Raw genomic sequence first — 8,540 nt, 5'->3', positions numbered from 1 at the left:
AAGTTTTGAAAATCCCTTGTAGTGTATTTAATGGGTTATCAGTAGGCGAAGTTGGTAATTCATTAGGTATACTACGGGAACATGTTATGCCTTACAGAGGGGTAGGGTGTGACACACCCATCTCTAGGGTTCTCGGCTCGCTTAACTTGGTTGTATTTCTTTACTATTATTTTTTCTTTATTTTTCTTGTATTTTCTTTTCTTGTATTTCATTATTTTATGTCTCCTCACTCATATCTAAGTGTAGTTCTAGGCATCCTAGCTGTCCGGACAACACTGGTCACTGGAGCAGTAGAACGCACTACCGAACATAGGGGTGTTACACTACAACAGCAATAACAGCCATCGCTGAGTACTAGGACTCAGTGGTGCGCAATATACTAAAATAACCTTTATGCAAAATTTAAATCATACTTATTCAAAAATTAAACTGAACATGAAATATAAATTCAAAACATGATTTATAAGATTTTAATCCAAACAATTTCATTTCAAAAGTCTCAAAACAAATTTTATAAAAACACATAGTTATATCATGCTATTCGAAACAAATATCATCTCAGTAGCTAAAGGCTAAGGAGAAGTCACAACACAAGGCTAGCTAGCTCAAATATATGGGAACCCATTCTTTTTCTTCTTCTACTGGCACACACCTCAACACTTCAGCCAGAGAAGGAATCAAAATTCGAAACTGATTTCCCCCACTAGTCATGCTAGTGAGGTATTCAAATATATGGTCATGACACTGTGGTTTCAAAACTATCTTAATAATTTACTAAACATTTGATGCCATTTCAAATATATACAATTAAACTTTCAACAATTTAAACTAAAAGCATAATAAACATTTCAAGACAATGATATCACAATTCAATATTTCAATTCATTCAAAAAGATGTGCAGAAGAAAATTTACATAAATTCTATATTGTGCACAAACATTATACCAGTCACCTCTTGGCCTTGACTCGATGCCTCGGGTTCTTTCCTAGTATTCTTTTCCACTGAAATACACAGTTTCACAGTGTTTCAGTATCATAACTTATCATAAATCCAAAAATAAATTTAAATTTACTTATACCTAGCTTTAATATCCTAAACTTGCCGTTCTTTAAAATTTGTGTTTCGGGGTTACTATTTACTACACTATGTAAGTCAATTTCTTGACTTTCTAATGCTTAATAGGTATGGGAATCCCAATTTCACCCACATAGCACATTTTGGTTACTAAATTTGTTGGTTTTGGTTGTTTACTCAAATTTTAAGTCTTTTAGACAAATTTGCAAATTTTCAGTTTTGGTATACTATGTTCCACTGTTCCATTAGTCATGTTGCTGTTAGAATTTGGCTAAGTTTTCTTCACAGAAATTGTTCCTTATTGTCTTAAATTTATTCTCCTTTTTGAATCACTCAAATTGGAGTTTTGTAGCTCAAGTTATAGCCATTTGAATCATGGCTGCAGGACTATTCTAACCCAAATTTTCTAGGCACTAAAACTAGTTCTAGCAGTTTTAGGTCACCAAATTTGGGTGGCTAAATGACTTGGTTAAGGGCATAATTTGGGTTTGTTTCTTCATGAAAGTTTTAGGTCTATATCTCAGCATTCTACTAGTAAAAGTTTAGGTCATTTAGACCTGCCTAGCCCAAGTTATGGCCAAATGAACAGATGCTCTGTTCATTTGGTCATTTTTGTACAGGGCAGCATACCTAATTCCGAATTTGGTCGATTTGTTCACTAGGTTTTAGTCACTTTTTGGGCATGATTCCTAAATGAAAAATGTGTCATTTTGTGTCTAATTTCATTCCCAATTGGCCTCACACCAATTGGGCCGGTAAATTTTCAGTTTTGATCCCTGAAAGAGACCTTGGTCCTACTGCCTGCATAATGTCCCTAAGCAATCCTTATTTAAACCTAATTCTAACACTTCCAACATACCCCAATTGGTCACATATGACCATTTTTCAGCTCAAACAAGGTCAAACACACCATTTAACCAATTCTCCAATATTTGTCTTCTAAAACCCTAGGTCCAAACCCTAACTCACTACTTTGTTACATTTAATTAATTCCAAACATACAAACACCATTTCTCAACTCATTCAAGCTTGCTAACACATTTAATTCAATCAAACTCATGCATTCTCATCTCAAACCCTAGCTAGCCGAAATTCCATATAGTCCCCCAAAGATGTTTTCATTTCATTTTAAGCATATTTCTAGGTTTATTCAACTATAAACACAATTAATTCAACTAGAAAATCAAGTTTAGTTTACTAACCTTTTTACAGAATTTCAATCTTCACTTCCTTTAAATTTTTCTTCTTTCTTTCTCCTTTAATCTTCTTTTCTAGTTGCCCAAGCAACGTTTAATCATGGTAGGTAAATTTTCTATTGTGGGATTTAGTGTTCTTCAAGCTAAAAAATGAGCTTCAATAAAGGTTTTTGGTGAGGGAGAGGTGAGAGAGATGGGGCGGCAAGTTTGGGAAGAAGAAGACTTTTTTGTTTTTTTTTTTCTTTCTTTTCTTTTATGTTTTTAATCCTTTAGGAAGACCACAATTATCTAATATTAATTTTTTAATTATAATATTTATTGCATTATGCATGATGTCATGCATGACGTCATCACTTTTCACTTTTTCTTTTTTTTTTCTATTTATTTTTTCATTAGTTCTTTAATTTAATTACCGACTCAGAAATTTTCTTTTCTTCGATTTTATTTGACAATTAGGTCAAGAGTCTACTCCAGGGGTCAATTGACCAAATTGCCCCTCGCCGGTTCGACTCGGTTTGCAAATAATTCAATATTTCTTCTGATCCTTGACCTAATTATTTGACGGGCTTAACAATTCTTTTTTGTGATTTTCTCTTTTCCACTATGTTCGTAATAGTCCTAAGGACCGTAGCATCATATTTTACGATTCAAAATTTGAGTTTAAATGGACTTCGCAATCCTTCCCGAGAAGGTCACCCATCGCTGTGACTCTCGGCTCATTTAACTTCTTATGTTCTGTTTTTCTTATTTATACTTAACTAATTGACAATTACTAATTATTTGTGTTTAAGGCTTATCTAGTTGTCTTAAGTGTGGTTCTAATCCCCTTAATTATCCGGACTGACACCGGTCACCAAAATAGTGAAATATACCAGGCTATGCAAATAGGGGTGTTACAATTCTCCCCCCGTTAAAATAAATTTTGTCTCAAGATTTTACCTGGCATCAATCTCTGAACAGCTATGGGTGCTGTCTCCTCATGTCCTCTTCTCGTTCCCAAGTAGCCTCCTGGCCCAAATGATGGTTCCACAGCACTTTCACTAATAGTATTTGCTTGTTCCGTAGCTGCTTCACCTCATAAGCCAGAATCTCTATGGGTTCTTCCTCATATGTGAGGTCTGGATTCACTTCAATCTCTTTTACTGGTAGTACATGAGATGGGTCTGATCTATGCCTCCTCAACATAAACACATGGAAGACATTATGTATCTTCTCTAACTCTGGAGGTAATGCCAAACGATATGCTAAAGGACCCACTCTTTCTAGAACCTCATATGGCCCAATGAAATGAGGACTCAGTTTCCCCTTTCTGCCGAATCTCATAATTCTCTTCCAAGGGGAAACCTTGAGGAATACTTTGCCACCCACTGCATACTCAATATCCCTTCTCTTTAAATCAATATAGGACTTGTGACCGTCTGATGCAGTCTTAAGTCGATCTCTGATCACCCTGATCTTCTCCTCGATATGCTAAACCATTTTGGGCCCAATCATCTTTCTTTCACCTACCTCATCCCAACACAGGGGAGTTTTGCATTTTCTACTATGCAAAGCTTCATATGGAGGCATCCCAATGCTTGATTGGTAGCTGTTGGTATAAGCAAACTCAATCAAAGGCAAGTGTGCATCCCAACTGCCCTCAAACTCAACCACACAAGCCTGTAGCATGTCCTCCAGGATCTGAATTACCCTCTCAGACTGGTAATCTGTCTGTGGGTGGAATGTGGTACTGAAGTTCAATCTAGTTCCTAGGGCTCTCTGAAGACTACCCCAGAATCTAGAAGTGAACCTAGGATCTCTGTCTGATACGATGGATACTGGTAATCCATGCAGTCTTACTATCTCATCAATGTATAACTTGGCCAATGTTTCTAAACTATAGTCCATCCAAACTGGTAGAAAATGTGATACCCCTTACCCGTCTATAGTGTAACCGAGCAAGTTATGCCACTTAGTGTGTCGAAGCACCAATTCATGTTTCTATTACAATTTATCCCTTTTAATTCATTTATTTTCAATTTTTGATAAATCTGAATTTTTTCTCAAATTTTATAGAAAATTCGGCAGAGTGCCGACTATAAATTGGAAAAACAGTTCTTATGAACCTGTTTAAAAACACTTCCAATATAATTTCCAAATCTCCATTATACACATTTCAAGTCAATCTCAAAATCTCAATCTCAAATTACAATACTATTTTCAAAACTTTTCTATTCACTTCATCACTTGAAGCATATTCACAAATAATTCTCAACATTTCAGTTATCAACATACATTATGTAGAAAATCTCAACAACATGAAATTTCATATATTTACATTAATACATAATTACAGGAGTTTATAGTTACAATCCAAACTAATACAAAATGAAAAATACAAAAGGGCCACCCATAGTCCTAATGTCCTACCATATGCAGTGCAGATGTGAGGTGACTCTGGACCCCGGATGCAGCTCTGAAGGCTCACCCCGTCTGATGTCTGCTTGGCTCCCCAGCTAGGTCTCCAGTACCTGCACGTGGCAAAAGTGATGCGCTAAGCAACTCTGCTTAGTGGTGACAATATAAAATAAAATAAAATATAATAAAATAATTATGCAGAATGTATGATTTCATTTTTTGGGTAGACTTAATTTTTGGTATTATTTGTAGTATTATTCACTTAAAATTTGATAAGGTTTATTATCATTGCCCGAGTAACCCATACTAGTTGACTGGACTGGATAAGCGGGTAAACTGGCACTGGGTACTAAGTACCTCGGACCATCACACCATCGGTCATACTATGTCTCCCGGTGTGCAACAGAACAGCTAATAAGCTGTAATAATTATCAAGGTTAAAACCCAAGTATATCAACTCAAATAACTTAGCCAAAAGCTATTATGTCACAGAATGGCATGGGAGCCATGAAAACACAAAATGGCATGAAGCCATATGCAGTACTGCTAGCAGAACCCTATTAGCATGCCAAGCTATCCAAACCAATCTTGTTAGGTATACTAGGGCATTTTACACTTTTAAGTTTTAAAATTTTTGAATTTCAAGTTTTGGTGTTACTATTCACTTTATTAGTCAACCAAAATGTTGACTTTTGCATAGGCAATAGGTACATTGGTTCTAATATCACCAACATACCACATTTTGCATTTTAAACTTGTTAGTTTTGGTTGCCAAAACCATTTCTAAGCTTAGTGTTAATTGAGCAAAATTTTCAGTTTTCATACCTTATCTTTACTGTTCCATTGGTTAATTTTGCAGTGGGAATTTGGCAAAATGATCAACGTGAAAGTTGTTCCTTATTTTGTCTAGTTGAATTTCTTTTTTTGATTCACTCCATTTGGAGTTTTGTAGCTCAAGTTATGGTCCAAAAACTACAATTGGCCGGATTGGAATTTTTCTGGACTGACCATATCTACAGTGCAGTGAACAGTGATTGCAACTCACTTGTTGGATAGGTTCTGTTCATAATTTGGGTTAGGTTTCTTCATGAAAGTTTTTGGTCTATATCTCATCTTATTTCTGGTAAAATTTCAGGTCAATTGGACCTTTCTACATTGAGTTATTGCCAAATGAACAGTCAAGTCATTCTGCAGAAATAGACTGCAGGTCACCCAGATTAAGGCAAGCTTTTGGTCCACTTGGTTTGGTTTTATGGGCATAGTTTCTTTACCAAAGTTGTGCCATTATGTGTCTAGTTTCATGTTCAATTGACCTTACACCAATTGAAGCTCTACAATTCAAGTTATGGCTGCCCAAATCTGCTGGACTCATGTCCAATTCTGCAGGTCACCATGGGTAGCCACACTAACTGCAATTCCCACTAATCAAACCACCTCATTTCTTGTTTACACATAACCAAATGGTCACTAATTAACCATTAAAACTCACTTTCATCATTACATGATTAAAGTCACCATTTTATACCCAAACCCTAACCCTAATATCTCAAATCATGCATTTAACTTGCATTTCATCAATCCACTTAGTGGGTACATATTGTGGGCTGCCATAATGGTCTTTTAACTTCATTAAACTCACCAAAAACAAACCCTAACCATGGCTTCCAAAAATCTAAGGTTTCCATCCAAATGGTATTCAACAATTTTTCTTTGCAATTTACACATATTCAAAGTTCTTAACATGAATTTAAAGAAAAATTCATGGTTGGGTCACTAAACCTCAAAGGAGTGAGATTTTCCCACTTGCTAAAACTCTTGTTTTCCTCTTTTTTTTGCTCCCAAAAGAATCACCAAGGTGTAAGAGCAAGTTTTTGTGTTGCTAGGTTAGGGTTTAGTTGGGTAAAAGTGGGGGAAAATCAAGCCCATTTGTCTCTTTTAAACAAAGTTATGCCATGTGTCAACATTGCGTTGGTTGGGTGAGTTTTAATGACATCATGATGATGTCATAAATCCATTTTCTTTCATTGTCTCTCCATTTCTTGTCTATTTAATTGCAATTAAATTTTTAACAATATTTATTCATATTTTATGTTATATAAATTATTTATTTAACTGGACAAGTTGGCCCAAAAATCATCTCTGAAAACGAAATGACCAAAATGCCCTCCGTTTGGCTTAACGGGCCAAAATTGTCTATACCGATTGAAAAAATTTTCTAAGTATTTTCTTGGCATTTTAATACTATAGAAACCTCAATGACCCTTCTTTGGAGTCCCAAGAATTATTTTATAATTTTTTCTAAATTTTTTTCTTATTAATTTTTTTGAGTTAATTTTTGGTTTCTCACTTTAGTTTAAATTTTTTTTTTTCCGAACGTTCTAGCTGTCCGGACAGACACTGGTCACCGGAACAGTAGACTGTACGGACTTGCTAAAATGAGGATGTTACAGAAAATGAGCAGACTTGGTTAGTCTGTCAACAATGACCCATACTGCATCATGACTCTTCTGTGTCCTTAGAAATCCCATCACAAAATCCATCGTTATTCTCTCCCATTTCCATTATGGTACTGGTAGTGGATGTAACAAACCAACTGGTACTTGATGCTCTGCCTTTACTTGCTGACAAGTTAGGCATTTGAAAACAAATTCTGCTACATCTCTTTTCATACCCATCCACCAGTAATGCTCCTTTAGCCCTCTATACATTTTTGTGCCACTAGAGTGCATGGTAAAAAGAGACTCATGTGCTTTCTTCAAAATGATCTTCCTCAAATTAACATCATTAGGAACACACATTCTGCCCTGGTGTAGTAATAGACCATCGTCTCTCACTGAGAATTCAGGTTTCTCACCCTGTCTGACTTCTTCCAATAGCTTCTGATGCTTTTCATCATTCTGAGCAGCCATTCTGATCTGATCAATCAACACTGGCTGTACATGCCATGCAACTGCTGTCTGCCCCTCATCATTAATCTCTAAGCTGGCATGTAATGATCTCAACTCATGTACCATAGACAAAGGAGTAACCTATAGACTTGCCATAGTCTTGCGACTTAAGGAGTCAGCCACCACATTAGCTTTCCTGGCTGATAGTCTATCAAACAATCATAGTCTTTTATCAACTTTAACCATCTCCTCTGTCTCAAATTCAACTCTTTCTAGGTGCCCAAATACTTTAAACTCTTATGATCTGTGTAGACGTAGCACTTCTTCCCATACAAATAATGTCTCCAGATCTTAAGAGCGAACACAATAGTTGCAAGCTTCAAGTCATGTGTTGGATAATTCCTCTCATACGGTTTCAGCTAGCGTGATGCATAGGCAATGACATTTCGATCTTGCATTAATACATAGCCTAACCCATTGTGAGAAGCATCACTGTAAACTGTGTATTCTTTACCCGGACTAGGTAAAGTTAGGACTGGAGCCTTAGTCAAACACCTCTTCAATTCATCAAAACTCTGTTGACATTTATCCGTCCACTGAAATTTCACATCTTTTCGAAGTAATTTGGTCAATGGAGATGCCAACATGGAAAATCCCTTCACAAATCAATGATAGTATCCAGCTAAACCCAGAAAACTGTGAATCTCCGTGATATTTCTGGGTGGCCTCCAATTAAGGACAACTTCTATCTTACTTAGATCTACCTTAATGCCCTCTACTAATACTACATGCCCCAAGAAAGATATTTCTTTCAGCCAAAATTCACACTTCGATAATTTGGCATATAGCTGTTTCTCCCTCAAAGTCTGCAGTACAATCTGCAGATGTCTATCATGCTCTTTTGCACTCCTCGAATAGACCAATATATCATCTATGAATACCATAACAAACTAGTCGAGGTATGGTCTGAAGACAGTGTTCATC

This window comes from Hevea brasiliensis, chromosome 2 (assembly GCF_030052815.1).
Source record: "Hevea brasiliensis isolate MT/VB/25A 57/8 chromosome 2, ASM3005281v1, whole genome shotgun sequence".
Taxonomy (NCBI): Eukaryota; Viridiplantae; Streptophyta; class Magnoliopsida; order Malpighiales; family Euphorbiaceae; genus Hevea; species Hevea brasiliensis.
The sequence above is the reverse complement of the archived record's forward strand: the minus strand, read 5'-3'. Positions refer to the sequence as shown.